This window comes from Oncorhynchus keta, unplaced genomic scaffold (assembly GCF_023373465.1).
Source record: "Oncorhynchus keta strain PuntledgeMale-10-30-2019 unplaced genomic scaffold, Oket_V2 Un_contig_4115_pilon_pilon, whole genome shotgun sequence".
NCBI classification, from domain to species: Eukaryota; Metazoa; Chordata; class Actinopteri; order Salmoniformes; family Salmonidae; genus Oncorhynchus; species Oncorhynchus keta.
Window position 1 is genome coordinate 26,670 of NW_026287606.1, and position 15,831 is coordinate 42,500.

Here is a 15,831-nt window from a genome sequence, read left to right on the forward strand (position 1 = left end):
CCCACTTCATCTAGATGTGTTAGTGCTACTGAATGGAATAGTCTACAATCCACACTTCATCTAGATGTGTTAGTGCTACTGAATGGAATAGTCTACAATCCCTGCTTCATCTAGATGTGTTAGTGCTACTGAATGGAATAGTCTACAATCCATGCTTCATCTAGATGTGTTAGTGCTACTGAATGGAATAGTCTACAATCCCTGCTTCATCTAGATATGTTAGTGCTACTGATGTGTTAGTGCCTCTGAATGGAATAGTCTACAATCCCTGCTTCATCTAGATGTGTTAGTGCTACTGAATGGAATAGTCTACAATCCACACTTCATCTAGATGTGTTAGTGCTACTGAATGGAATAGTCTACAATCCCTGCTTCATCTAGATGTGTTAGTGCTACTGAATGGAATAGTCTACAATCCCTGCTTCATCTAGATGTGTTAGTGCTACTGAATGGAATAGTCTACAATCCCTGCTTCATCTAGATGTGTTAGTGCCACTGAATGGAATAGTCTACAATCCCTGCTTCATCTAGATGTGTTAGTGCTACTGAATGGAATAGTCTACAATCCATGCTTCATCTAGATGTGTTAGTGCTACTGAATGGAATAGTCTACAATCCCTGCTTCATCTAGATGTGTTAGTGCTACTGAATGGAATAGTCTACAATCCATGCTTCATCTAGATGTGTTAGTGCTACTGAATGGAATAGTCTACAATCCACACTTCATCTAGAAGTGTTAGTGCTACTGAATGGAATAGTCTACAATCCCTGCTTCATCTAGATGTGTTAGTGCTACTGAATGGAATAGTCTACAATCCCTGCTTCATCTAGATGTGTTAGTGCTACTGAATGGAATAGTCTACAATCCCTGCTTCATCTAGATGTGTTAGTGCTACTGAATGGAATAGTCTACAATCCCTGCTTCATCTAGATGTGTTAGTGCTACTGAATGGAATAGTCTACAATCCCTGCTTCATCTAGATGTGTTAGTGCTACTGAATGGAATAGTCTACAATCCCTGCTTCATCTAGATGTGTTAGTGCTACTGAATGGAATAGTCTACAATCCACACTTCATCTAGATGTGTTAGTGCTACTGAATGGAATAGTCTACAATCCACACTTCATCTAGAAGTGTTAGTGCTACTGAATGGAATAATCTACAATCCATGCTTCATCTAGATGTGTTAGTGCTACTGAATGGAATAGTCTACAATCCATGCTTCATCTAGATGTGTTAGTGCTACTGAATGGAATCTACAATCCATGCTTCATCTAGAAGTGTTAGTGCTACTGAATGGAATAGTCTACAATCCCTGCTTCATCTAGATGTGTTAGTGCTACTGAATGGAATAGTCTACAATCCCTGCTTCATCTAGATGTGTTAGTGCTACTGAATGGAATAGTCTACAATCCCTGCTTCATCTAGATGTGTTAGTGCTACTGAATGGAATAGTCTACAATCCCTGCTTCATCTAGATGTGTTAGTGCTACTGAATGGAATAGTCTACAATCCCTGCTTCATCTAGATGTGTTAGTGCTACTGAATGGAATAGTCTACAATCCCTGCTTCATCTAGATGTGTTAGTGCTACTGAATGGAATAGTCTACAATCCCTGCTTCATCTAGATGTGTTAGTGTGAATGGAATAGTCTACAATCCATGCTTCATCTAGTTGTGTTAGTGCCTCTGAATGGAATAGTCTACAATCCCTGCTTCATCTAGATGTGTTAGTGCTACTGAATGGAATAGTCTACAATCCCTGCTTCATCTAGATGTGTTAGTGCTACTGAATGGAATAGTCTACAATCCCTGCTTCATCTAGATGTGTTAGTGCTACTGAATGGAATAGTCTACAATCCACTTCATCTTGATGTGTTAGTGCCTCTGAATGGAATAGTCTACAATCCCTGCTTCATCTAGATGTGTTAGTGCTACTGAACTGAATAGTCTACAATCCACACTTCATCTAGATATGTTAGTGCTACTGAATGGAATAGTCTACAATCCCTGCTTCATCTAGATGTGTTAGTGCTACTGAATGGAATAGTCTACAATCCATGCTTCATCTAGATGTGTTAGTGCTACTGAATGGAATAGTCTACAATCCCTGCTTCATCTAGATGTGTTAGTGCTACTGAATGGAATAGTCTACAATCCATGCTTCATCTAGATGTGTTAGTGCTACTGAATGGAATAGTCTACAATCCCTACTTCATCTAGATGTGTTAGTGCTACTGAATGGAATAGTCTACAATCCACACTGCTTCATCTAGAAGTGTTAGTGCTACTGAATGGAATAGTCTACAATCCATGCTTCATCTAGATGTGTTAGTGCTACTGAATGGAATAATCTACAATCCACACTTCATCTAGAAGTGTTAGTGCCTACTGAATGGAATAGTCTACAATCTACACTTCATCTAGAAGTGTTAGTGCTACTGAATGGAATAGTCTACAATCCATGCTTCATCTAGATGTGTTAGTGCTACTGAATGGAATAGTCTACAATCCCTGCTTCATCTAGATGTGTTAGTGCCTCTGAATGGAATAGTCTACAATCCCTGCTTCATCTAGATGTGTTAGTGCCTCTGAATGGAATAGTCTACAATCCCTGCTTCATCTAGATATGTTAGTGCCTCTGAATGGAATAGTCTACAATCCCTGCTTCATCTAGATGTGTTAGTGCTACTGAATGGAATAGTCTACAATCCATGCTTCATCTAGATGTGTTAGTGCTACTGAATGGAATAGTCTACAATCCCTGCTTCATCTAGATGTGTTAGTGCCACTGAATGGAATAGTCTACAATCCCTGCTTCATCTAGATATGTTAGTGCCTCTGAATGGAATAGTCTACAATCCCTGCTTCATCTAGATGTGTTAGTGCCACTGAATGGAATAGACTACAATCCCTGCTTCATCTAGATGTGTTAGTGCTACTGAATGGAATAGTCTACAATCCACACTTCATCTAGATGTGTTAGTGCTACTGAATGGAATAGTCTACAATCCATGCTTCATCTAGATGTGTTAGTGCTACTGAATGGAATAGTCTACAATCCATGCTTCATCTAGATGTGTTAGTGCTACTGAATGGAATAGTCTACAATCCACACTTCATCTAGAAGTGTTAGTGCTACTGAATGGAATAGTCTACAATCCACACTTCATCTAGATGTGTTAGTGCTACTGAATGGAATAGTCTACAATCCATGCTTCATCTAGATGTGTTAGTGCTACTGAATGGAATAGTCTACAATCCACACTTCATCTAGATGTGTTAGTGCTACTGAATGGAATAGTCTACAATCCCTGCTTCATCTAGATGTGTTAGTGCTACTGAATGGAATAGTCTACAATCCTGCTTCATCTAGATGTGTTAGTGCTACTGAATGGAATAGTCTACAATCCCTGCTTCATCTAGATGTGTTAGTGCTACTGAATGGAATAGTCTACAATCCATGCTTCATCTAGAGTGTTAGTGCTACTGAATGGAATAGTCTACAATCCCTGCTTCATCTAGAAGTGTTAGTGCTACTGAATGGAATAGTCTACAATCCATGCTTCATCTAGATGTGTTAGTGCTACTGAATGGAATAATCTACAATCCCACTTCATCTAGATGTGTTAGTGCCACTGAATGGAATAGTCTACAATCCACACTTCATCTAGAAGTGTTAGTGCTACTGAATGGAATAGTCTACAATCCATGCTTCATCTAGATGTGTTAGTGCCACTGAATGGAATAGTCTACAATCCCTGCTTCATCTAGATGTGTTAGTGCCTCTGAATGGAATAGTCTACAATCCCTGCTTCATCTAGATGTGTTAGTGCCTCTGAATGGAATAATCTACAATCCCTGCTTCATCTAGATGTGTTAGTGCCTCTGAATGGAATAATCTACAATCCCTGCTTCATCTAGATGTGTTAGTGCTACTGAATGGAATAGTCTACAATCCATGCTTCATCTAGATGTGTTAGTGCCTCTGAATGGAATAATCTACAATCCCTGCTTCATCTAGATGTGTTAGTGCTACTGAATGGAATAGTCTACAATCCATGCTTCATCTAGATGTGTTAGTGCCTCTGAATGGAATAGTCTACAATCCATGCTTCATCTAGATGTGTTAGTGCCACTGAATGGAATAGTCTACAATCCCTGCTTCATCTAGATGTGTTAGTGCTACTGAATGGAATAGTCTACAATCCATGCTTCATCTAGATGTGTTAGTGCTACTGAATGGAATAGTCTACAATCCATGCTTCATCTAGATGTGTTAGTGCTACTGAATGGAATAGTCTACAATCCATGCTTCATCTAGATGTGTTAGTGCTACTGAATGGAATAGTCTACAATCCATGCTTCATCTAGAAGTGTTAGTGCTACTGAATGGAATAGTCTACAATCCACACTTCATCTAGATGTGTTAGTGCTACTGAATGGAATAGTCTACAATCCCTGCTTCATCTAGATGTGTTAGTGCTACTGAATGGAATAGTCTACAATCCCTGCTTCATCTAGATGTGTTAGTGCTACTGAATGGAATAATCTACAATCCCTGCTTCATCTAGATATGTTAGTGCTACTGATGTGTTAATGCTACTGATGTGTTAGTGCTACTGAATGGAATAGTCTACAATCCCTGCTTCATCTAGATGTGTTAGTGCTACTGAATGGAATAGTCTACAATCCCTGCTTCATCTAGATGTGTTAGTGCTACTGAATGGAATAGTCTACAATCCCACTTCATCTAGAAGTGTTAGTGCTACTGAATGGAATAGTCTACAATCCCTGCTTCATCTAGATGTGTTAGTGCTACTGAATGGAATAGTCTACAATCCATGCTTCATCTAGAAGTGTTAGTGCTACTGAATGGAATAGTCTACAATCCCTGCTTCATCTAGATGTGTTAGTGCTACTGAATGGAATAGTCTACAATCCCTGCTTCATCTAGATGTGTTAGTGCTACTGAATGGAATAGTCTACAATCCATGCTTCATCTAGATGTGTTAGTGTTACTGAATGGAATAGTCTACAATCCCTGCTTCATCTAGATGTGTTAGTGCTACTGAATGGAATAGTCTACAACCCCTGCTTCATCTAGATGTGTTAGTGCTACTGAATGGAATAGTCTACAATCCATGCTTCATCTAGATGTGTTAGTGCTACTGAATGGAATAGTCTACAATCCATGCTTCATCTAGATGTGTTAGTGCTACTGAATGGAATAGTCTACAATCCCACTTCATCTAGATGTGTTAGTGCTACTGAATGGAATAGTCTACAATCCACACTTCATCTAGATGTGTTAGTGCTACTGAATGGATTTAACATATTGATGGGAGACTCTGTTACAGAGGAGTGTAAATGCTTTATTTAGGCTGGATCACGTTGTTGTGTGTTTTCATTCTGTAATGTATTGATTGTTGCTGCCTTCTGGGTCAGGTCTCCCTTGAAGAAGAGACTCTGGGTCTCAACGGGCTTTTCCTGGTTAAATAAAGGTGAAATAAAAATAATAAAAAAATGTTTGATGGGATATTCTCCTTATTCACAGAAAACTGGACACATGAATGAGCTTGCAAGGCTCTCATGAATCATGTTAAGAACATGAATGTCTTAAGTTCAGAGAACATGGTAAACACGTTCTGGGTTAGATCTATTAGAAATGAAGGGAATGGCCTCTCGTTCTCTAAAGTTGTGGGAATGTTTTTATGTTAGCTGGGATGAGAGAAGATAAAAAAAAAATGAATATCAGTAGATATAGTTTGCAACGTTTCGTAAAAACATTTAAGATAACCGGGGCTGACAGGTAGGTTTTCGTTTCGGTCCTCTCTGGCCCACACTCCTGAACAGTAGGTGGCGGTAATGCACCATAACGTTGGATTCCAAACGCCGATAAACCCCACAGAAGAAGAGTAACTTTAGGCACACCCCCCCTGGCTCACCGGCGCACCCCCCCCCCCCTTGCCATCTCACCTGCCCTGTCCGCCTCCACAGTTGTCGTCAATGGACAAATGCTGTAGCAAGGATCATGGTGGCGAAAAGTGTAGTGACTTTACTGTTTCTAATTTGTTGCATCGTTGGAACCGAGAACAATAAAGGTGGGTGAGAGATTGAGATGTATTTTTTATTGCCTAGGTGATAGTCTTCTTCGTTACGCTTGGTACCTGTTGCGATTACAAAGCCTCGGGAATTTGATTGTAAAATGTAGCCTACCTGATAACAAGGCTACTTTGTCTATCATACCGTTTAACTCTACTTATTAACCACTAATAGAGGCTATTTCACAACTCTCCGCGACACGTGCTTCCGCACAAAATAATTTGTTAGCGCTTGTTATACATTCTGATCCAGGCTCGGTCTTATTGTTTCTGATGTGCCTGAAGGTTTGGGCTGTGATGGTAAGAGCTGATCCTAAATCACTTTGTGATGCGTGGAACCGAATATGAAACGTCGGCTCAACAAATACAACATGGAATGTGGCACACCACAAAAATATATATATTTTGAAAAATGTCATTTCACTTGTTTAGAGACTACATTTTTAAAAATATTTTCTTTAGTTTTGCTATTTTTTTAAGGTTAACAAATAGAAAGTGGGAAGTTTACTTTAGTTTTTGTGTCCTGGAAGCCAAGAGAACTAGCTACAGATTGTTACATCAGATAATGTGAAGAGGACTGGCCACCCCTCAGAGCCTGGTTCCTCTCTAGGTTTCTAATCTCCACCTGGCACAGCCAGAAGAGGACTGGCCACCCCTCAGAGCCTGGTTCCTCTCTAGGTTTCTAATCTCCACCTGGCACAGCCAGAAGAGGACTGGCCACCCCTCAGAGCCTGGTTCCTCTCTAGGTTTCTAATCTCCACCTGGCACAGCCAGAAGAGGACTGGCCACCCCTCAGAGCCTGGTTCCTCTCTAGGTTTCTAATCTCCACCCGGCACAGCCAGAAGAGGACTGGCCACCCCTCAGAGCCTGGTTCCTCTCTAGGTTTCTAATCTCTACCTGGCACAGCCAGCCACCCTCAGAGCCTGGTTCCTCTCTAGGTTTCTAATCTCCACCGGCACAGCCAGAAGAGGACTGGCCACCCCATATTGGACCGACACAGCCAGAAGAGGACTGGCCACCCCTCATAGCCTGGTTCCTCTCTAGGTTTCTAATCTCCACCTGACATAGCCAGAAGAGGACTGGCCACCCCTCATAGCCTGGTTCCTCTCTAGGTTTCTAATCTCCACCTGACATAGCCAGAAGAGGACTGGCCACCCCTCATAGCCTGGTTCCTCTCTAGGTTTCTAATATCCACCCTCATAACCTGGTTTCTCTAGGTTTCTTTGTTTCGGCCTTTCTAGGGAGTTTTTCCTAGCCACCGTGCTTCTACACCTGCATTGCTTGCTGTTTGGGGTTTTAGGCTGGGTTTCTGTACAGCACTTTGAGATATCAGCTGATGTAAGAAGGGCTTTATAAATACATTTGATTTCATTTAAACAAATATTTTTGTTATCTGTTACTGGGAGTTACAGGTAAGATACTGTTTGGCACAGAGAAGTGTTATCTACTTCCTCAATTCATGGAAACAGAGAACTTTTAACATGTTTGTGTTCAGTTATGAATGTAGAAGATTAATATCTACTTTTTTTTTAGGAAATGTTTCTGGCTATGTTGTTGCTACGGTGGCTCAAGAGAGGCAAACAACAGTAATATTGCTGTGTTTTTGTTCTTCTAGTTTTTCAAGCCCCGGTCTTTAGGGAGTATGAGAGCACAGACGGTCGCTTCACCTAGCCGATATCTGCCAGGAGAAAGCCCGAGGGGCTTCCCACTGGGCAGCTGTAGAACAGTGTTGTTGGTGGTAGTTAATGTGGCAAATTATTTCCCCCTCACAGAAGTTTATTTCAATTAAGATAGCAGCCTACACAAGGCATAACTATATGCCACAATTTCAATGATTTGACTTGGTTACAGTTCATATAAGGAAATCAGTCAATTGAAATAAATGTATCAAGCCCTAATCTATGGATTTCACATGACTGGGCAGGGGCTCAGCCATGGGTAGGCCTGGGAGGGCATAGGCCCACCCTCGGGGGAGTTAAGCCCAGCCAATCAGATAGTTTTTCCCCCACAAAAGGGCTTTATTACAGAAGAAATAACCTCAGTTTCATCAGCTGTCTGGGTGGCTGATCTCAGATGATCTCAAATGATCCCACAGGTGAAGAAGCTGGATGTGGGGGTCCCGGGCTGGTGGAGGTCCTGGGCTGGTGGGGTAACATGTGGTCTGCAGTTGGGTGGCCGGTTGGACGTAATAGAAAAATAATTTAAAACGATGTTGGAGGAATTTTTTTGGGTAGAGAAATTAACATAACATTCTCAGACAACATCTCTGGTGGACATTCCTGCATGCCAATTGCACGCTCCCTCAGAACTTGAGACGGCTGTGGCATTGTGTTGTGTGACAAACCTGCACATTTTTTGTGGCCTTTTATTGTCCCCAGCACAAGGTGCACCTGTGTAATGATCGTGCTGTTTAATCAGCTTCTTGATATGCCACACCTGTCAGGTGGATGAATTATCTTGGCAAAGAAGAAATGCTCACAAACAGTGATGTAAAATTGAGAGGGGGGATGAAGCATGGTGGTGGAGGCTGCATCATGTTATGGGTATGCTTGACATCGTTAAGGACTAGGGAGTTTTTCAGAATAAAAATAAATAGGATTGAGCTAAGCACAGGCAAATGTACTAGAGGAAAACCTGCTTCAGTTTGCTTTACACCAGAGACTGGTAGAGGGATTCACCTTTCAGCAGGACAATCTAAAACACAAGGCCAAATCCACACTGGAGTTGCTTACCATGAAGTCAGTGAACGTTGGCCACTCAGGTTACAGGTTTGACTTAAATCTACTTGAATATCAATGGCAAGACTTGAAAACTGCTGTTTAGCTGTGATTCCCAACATCTTGACAGAGTTTAAAGAATAATGGCTAATATTGCACAATACAGGTGTGGTAAAGCTCTTAGAGACTTACCCAGAAAGACTCACAGCTGGAATCACTCTTAGACTTACCCAGAAAGACTGGAATCACAGCTGGAATCACTCTTAGACTTACCCAGAAAGACTCGCAGCTGGAATCACTCTTAGACTTACCCAGAAAGACTCACAGCTGGAATCACGCTGGATTCACTTACCCAGGGAAGACTTAGAGACTTACCCAGAAAGACTCACAACTGGAATCACTCTTAGAGACTTACCCAGAAAGACTCTTAGAGACAACTGGAATCACTCTTAGAGACTTACCCAGAAAGACTCAGAAATACCCAACTGGAATCACTCTTAGACTTGTCCAGAAAGACTCGCAGCTGGATTCACTCTTAGACTTACCCAGAAACCCTCCCAGCTGGAATCGCTGCCAAATGTGTTTTTTTTTAACATGTATTGATTCAAGGAAGTCTTATGCAAAGACTTTATTTTCTATTAATCTTTTTAAAATAATTACATAATAAACTTTGACATCAGAGTATTTTGTGTAGATTGTTTTATATAAAAAAAGACAATTAAAACCATTTGAATGCCACGTTGTAACACAATAAAATGTGATGAAATCCAAGGAGACTTTTGCGAGGCCCTGCATTTATGATGCAAGGTGACTTGTAGATCAGTCCGTCTCCATTCACCTGTCAGGTCAGCTTCAATGTCGACGGCGTCTCCTGAGTCACCTCAGCAATGCATCAGGTTTTCCACTCATTTATTTAACTTGGGACCATGCCAGTATGTCATCGTTGACACATTTCAGTAGATTGATTTTGTTTTTTACTTGATGAATTAGCTGTTTTGTTTGATTGGCCGGTTAGACTTTGGCTGTGTGTCATCTTGGCCATTCAGGACATTGGCCGTTGGAACAAGTGTTTGCCGTTGGAACACGAGTTGGCCGTTGGAACACGAGTTGGCCGTTGGAACACGGGTTGGCCGTGGGAACACGGGTTGGCCGTTGGAACACGAGTTGGAACACGAGTTGGCCGTTGGAACACGAGTTGGCCGTTGGAACACGGGTTGGCCGTGGGAACACGGGTTGGCCGTGGGAACACGGGTTGGCCGTTGGAACACGGGTTGGCCGTTGGAACACGGGTTGGCCGTTGGAACACGGGTTGGCCGTTGGAACACGAGTTGGCCGTTGGAACACGAGTTGGCCGTTGGAACACGAGTTGGAACACGAGTTGGCCGTGGGAACACGAGTTGGCCACTAGTTTATGGCTGTTCTTTCTACCTTTTTCAGATATTTTCAATGGACAAACATCTAAACTTTCCAGCTACACGGTTGTCCTGAGTCACCTATACTCAGCAATGCATCAGGTTTTCCACTCATTTATTTAACTTGGGACCATGCCAGTATGTCATCGTTGATACATTTCAGTAGATTGATTTGTTTTTTACTTGATGAATTAGTTGTTTTGTTTGATTGGCCGGTTAGACTTTGGCTGTGTGTCATCTTGGCCATTCAGGACATTGGCCGTTGGAACAAGTGTTTGCCGTTGGAACACGAGTTGGAATACGAGTTGGCCGTTGGAACACGGGTTGGCCGTGGGAACACGGGTTGGCCGTTGGAACATGGGTTGACCCGGGGAACACGGGTTGGCCGTTGGAACAGGTCTCCGTTGGAACACGGGTTGGCCATGATGGTAAAACACGGGTTGGCCGTTGGAACACGGGTTGGCCGTTGGAACACGGGTTGGCCGTTGGAACACATGATGGTAAATGACCGTTGGAACACGGGTTTCCGTTGGAACACAGTTGGCCTTGGAACACGTGGTTGGAACATGATGGTAAATGACCACGTGGGAACACGAGTAAGCCGTTGGAACACGAGTTGGCTCACTAGTTTATGGCTGTTCTTTCTACATGATTTTCAGATATTTTCAATGGACAAACATCTAAACTTTCCAGCTACACGGTTGTAAAGCCTCAGCTTGTTCACAGGAGATGGGCAAGAAATGCCGACAGACGTCCTGACTGGGGAAAGGTAAGGTTTCCTCTACAGGTCTCCCAACTCGTGGTTAGACACATGATGGTAAATGACCACGGGGAAAGGTAAGGTTTCCTCTACAGGCCTCCCAACTCGTGGTTAGACACATGATGGTAAATGACCACGGGGAAAGGTAAGGTTTCCTCTACAGGCCTCCCAACTCGTGGTTAGACACATGATGGTAAATGACCACGGGGAAAGGTAAGGTTTCCTCTACAGGCCTCCCAACTCGTGGTTAGACACATGATGGTAAATGACCACGGGGAAAGGTAAGGTTTCCTCTACAGGCCTCCCAACTCGTGGTTAGACACATGATGGTAAATGACCACGGGGAAAGGTAAGGTTTCCTCTACAGGCCTCCCAACTCGTGGTTAGACACATGATGGTAAATGACCACGGGGAAAGGTAAGGTTTCCTCTACAGGCCTCCCAACTCGTGGTTAGACACATGATGGTAAATGACCACTGGTGTATTTTCATGTGACTGTGTTGTGTTGGAACTCATTTCAGACTGAAGAACCCGAGGAACGTTCTTATTCATTGATCATTGACAACAAGGAACATTTCCTACATCTACAAAAGAACACGTATGTCAGTTTATTTTCTATTACGTAATGACCTTATGACCTTACGTACTAGTAATGACCTTATGACCTTACGTACTGGTAATGACCATATGACCTTACATACTGGTAATGAACTTACATACTGGTGATGACCTTACGTACTAGTGATGACCTTACGTACCAGTGATGACCTTACGTACTAGTAATGACCTTACGTACTGGTAATGACCTTAAGGTCACACAATTCTATTCTTGTGGAGTGATCAGTGTATTTCTTCTTCTTTTGTCATCAGAGAGTTTTTATCCAAAAGCTTTGTTCAGTTTTCCCATGATGCCACTGGGAATCTGACGCCTACATATCCTAAGCCTGATGTAAGTGGCAGAGACTACATTACAAAATGACATTGTGTGGATTGTAAAGGGGAGACTGGGGTGGGAGGGGGACTGACGAGCTGGGTGGGGTGGGAGGGGGACTGACGAGCTGGGTGGGGTGGGAGGGGGACTGACGAGCTGGGTGGGATGGGAGGGGGACTGACGAGCTGGGTGGGTGGGAGGGGGACTGACGAGCTGGGTGTGGTGGGAGGGGACTGACGAGCTGGGTGGGGTGGGAGGGGACTGACGAGCTGGGTGGGGTGGGAGGGGGACTGACGAGCTGGGTGGGGTGGGAGGGGACTGACGAGCTGGGTGGGGTGGGAGGGGGACTGACGAGCTGGGTGGGGTGGGAGGGGGACTGACGAGCTGGGTGGGATGGGAGGGGGACTGACGAGCTGGGTGTGGTGGGAGGGGGACTGACGAGCTGGGTGTGGTGGGAGGGGGACTGACGAGCTGGGTGGGGTGGGAGGGGACTGACGAGCTGGGTGGGGTGGGAGGGGGACTGACGAGCTGGGTGGGGTGGGAGGGGGACTGACGAGCTGGGTGGGGTGGGAGGGGGACTGACGAGCTGGGTGTGGTGGGAGGGGGACTGACGAGCTGGGTGGGGTGGGAGGGGGACTGACGAGCTGGGTGGGGTGGGAGGGGACTGACGAGCTGGGTGGGGTGGGAGGGGGACTGACGAGCTGGGTGGGGTGGGAGGGGGACTGACGAGCTGGGTGGGGTGGGAGGGTGACTGACGAGCTGGGTGGGGTGGGAGGGGACTGACGAGCTGGGTGGGGTGGGAGGGTGACTGACGAGCTGGGTGGGGTGGGAGGGGGACTGACGAGCTGGGTGGGGTGGGAGGGGGACTGACGAGCTGGGTGGGGTGGGAGGGTGACTGACGAGCTGGGTGTGGTGGGAGGGGGACTGACGAGCTGGGTGGGGTGGGCTGGCAGGATGCGAAGGGGGAGGGGGGATACATACATACATACATATACTACCAGTCAAAAGCTGGACACACCTACTCATTCAAGGGTTTTTCTTTATTTTTACTATTTTCTACATTGTAGAATAATAGTGAAGACATCAACACTATGAAGTAACACATGGAATCATGTAGTAACCAAGAAATGTGTTAAACAAAAATATATTTAATATTCTTCAAAGTAGCCAACCTTTGCCTTGATGACAGCTTTGCACACTCTTGGCATTCTCTCAACCAGCTTCATGAGGAATGCTTTTCCAACAGTCTTGAAGGAGTTCCCACATATGCTGAGCACTTGTTGGCTGCTTTTCCTTCACTCTGCAGTCCGACTCATCCCAAACCATCTCAATTGGGTTGAGGTCGGGTGATTGTGGAGGCCAGGTCATCTGATGCAGCACTCCATCACTCTCCTTCTTGCTCAAATAGCCCTTACACAGCCTGGAGGTGTGTTGGGTCATTGTCCTGTTGAAAAACAAACGATAGTCCCACTAACCAGATGGGATGGTGTATTTCTGCAGAATGCTGTGGCAGCCATGCTGGTTAAGTGTGACTTGAATTCTAATAAGCAGTGTCACCAGCCAAGCACCATCACACCACCTCCTCCTCCATGCTTCACGGTGGGAACCACACATGCTGAGATCATCCGTTCACCTGTGTCTCATAAAGACACAGCGGTTGGAACCAAAAATCTCCAATTTCGACTCATCAGACCAAAGGATAGATCTCCACCGGTCTAATGTCCACTGCTTGTGTTTCTTGGCCCAAGCACACCTGTTAATTGAAATGCATTCCAGGTGACTACCTCATGAAGCTGGTTGAGAGAATGCCAAGAGTGTGCAAAGTTGTCATCAAGGAAAAGAGTGGCGACTTTGAAGAATGTTAAATATATTTTGATTTGTTTTGCTTACTACATGATTCCATATGTGTTATTTCATAGTTGTGATGTCTTCACTATTATTCTGCAATGTAGAAAATAGTAAAAATAAAGAAAAACCCTTGAATGAGAAGGTGTGTCCAAACTTTGGACTGGTACTTTACATGCATACGTTATGGCTGTATATTTCTACATGGTGTTTTTAAATGACATGCCTGTTTATAGATGTGTGTGTGTGTGTGTGTGTGTGTGTGTGTGTGTGTGTGTGTGTTGCAGGTCCATTGTTATTACCATGGGGATGTGGAGGATCATGAAGAATCTTTGGTCGCCCTCAGCACCTGCTCAGGCCTCAGGTCTGTCTCTCATTCACTTATATATATATAATACTAACTCTCAGTACCTACTGACCTCAGGTCTGTCTCTCATATTCACGTATATATATATATAATACTAACTCTCAGTACCTACTGACCTCAGGTCTGTCTCTCATTCACTTATATATAATATATAATAATACTAACTCTCAGTACCTACTGACCTCAGGTCTGTCTCTCATTCACTTATATATAATATATAATAATACTAACTCTCAGTACCTACTGACCTCAGGTCTGTCTCTCATTCACTTATATATAATATATAATAATACTAACTCTCAGTACCTACTGACCTCAGGTCTGTCTCTCATTCACTTATATATAATATATAATAATACTAACTCTCAGTACCTACTGACCTCAGGTCTGTCTCTCATTCACTTATATATAATATATAATAATACTAACTCTCAGTACCTACTGACCTAGGTCTCAGGTCTGTCTCTCATTCACTTATATATAATAATACTAACCCTAAACTACAGAGGACCGCGTTCTACTAACTGAACTACAGAGGACCGCGTTCTACTAACTGAACTACAGAGGACCATGTTCTACTAACTGAACTACAGAGGACCGCGTTCTACTAACGGAACTACAGAGGACCGCGTTCTACTAACGGAACTACGGAGGACCGCGTTCTACTAACGACGGAGGACCGCGTTCTACTAACGGAACTACAGAGGACCGCGTGCTTTTGTATTTGTAGACCTGTACATAGGGGTTGTGTTTTATTCCACCTCCAGTGATCCAATCAGAGGGCTTGAAGAGTCTCTTAACAAGGAAGTTCTCCAGTCCTTTCATACTAGTTTCCTGGTTTGTCTAACCAGTTATCCTGACTTTCCCAGTCCTCTAATAGTTTCCTGGTTTGTCTAACCAGTTATCCTGACTTTCCCAGTCCTCTAATAGTTTCCTGGTTTGTCTAACCAGTTATCCTGACTTTCCCTGTCCTCTAATAGTTTCCTGGTTTGTCTAACCAGTTATCCTGACTTTCCCTGTCCTCTAATAGTTTCCTGGTTTGTCTAACCAGTTATCCTGACTTTCCCTGTCCTCTAATAGTTTCCTGGTTTGTCTAACCAGTTATCCTGACTTTCCCTGTCCTCTAATAGTTTCCTGGTTTGTCTAACCAGTTATCCTGACTTTCTCAGTCCTCTAATAGTTTCCTGGTTTGTCTAACCAGTTATCCTGACTTTCTCAGTCCTCTAATAGTTTCCTGGTTTGTCTAACCAGTTATCCTGACTTTCTCAGTCCTCTAATAGTTTCCTGGTTTGTCTAACCAGTTATCCTGACTTTCCCAGTCCTCTAATAGTTTACTGGTTTGTCTAACCAGTTATCCTGACTTTCCCAGTCCTCTAATAGTTTACTGGTTTGTCTAACCAGTTATCCTGACTTTCTCAGTCCTCTAATAGTTTCCTGGTTTGTCTAACCAGTAATCCCGACTTTCTCAGTCCTCTACTTCTAATCGCTGACTTCAGCTTGATTCCAGGAAGTGTTGTTAAACCATTGCGGTGATCTTGTGAATGAAAAGTAATTTGTCAGCATTGATTTGTTAATCTGTCTGTTGTACTTCTTCATAGGGGTGTCATTCTCCTTGGCAACCAGAGTTATGGGCTGGAACCAGTCAAGCAGTCGACAAACAACGAGCACCTCCTCTACCGCCTGGAGCACAGCCAAT

At 43.7% G+C, this 15,831-nt stretch overlaps 1 pseudogene across 1 annotated transcript in view; it reads left to right on the plus strand.

Annotated features, from left to right (window-relative positions):
- The first annotated feature begins 5,944 nt into the window (after nucleotides 1-5,944).
- The window catches only part of LOC127924497 (disintegrin and metalloproteinase domain-containing protein 9-like), a 63,366-nt pseudogene continuing 53,479 nt past the window's right edge, over nucleotides 5,945-15,831 (plus strand). Inside the window, exons 1-6 of the transcript XR_008117999.1 lie at nucleotides 5,945-6,103; nucleotides 10,892-11,001; nucleotides 11,514-11,590; nucleotides 11,863-11,941; nucleotides 14,056-14,132; nucleotides 15,734-15,831. The exon at nucleotides 15,734-15,831 is cut by the window's right edge and continues 95 nt beyond it. The product of XR_008117999.1 is annotated as a disintegrin and metalloproteinase domain-containing protein 9-like (transcript). The remainder of the gene's footprint in view (nucleotides 6,104-10,891; nucleotides 11,002-11,513; nucleotides 11,591-11,862; nucleotides 11,942-14,055; nucleotides 14,133-15,733) is intronic.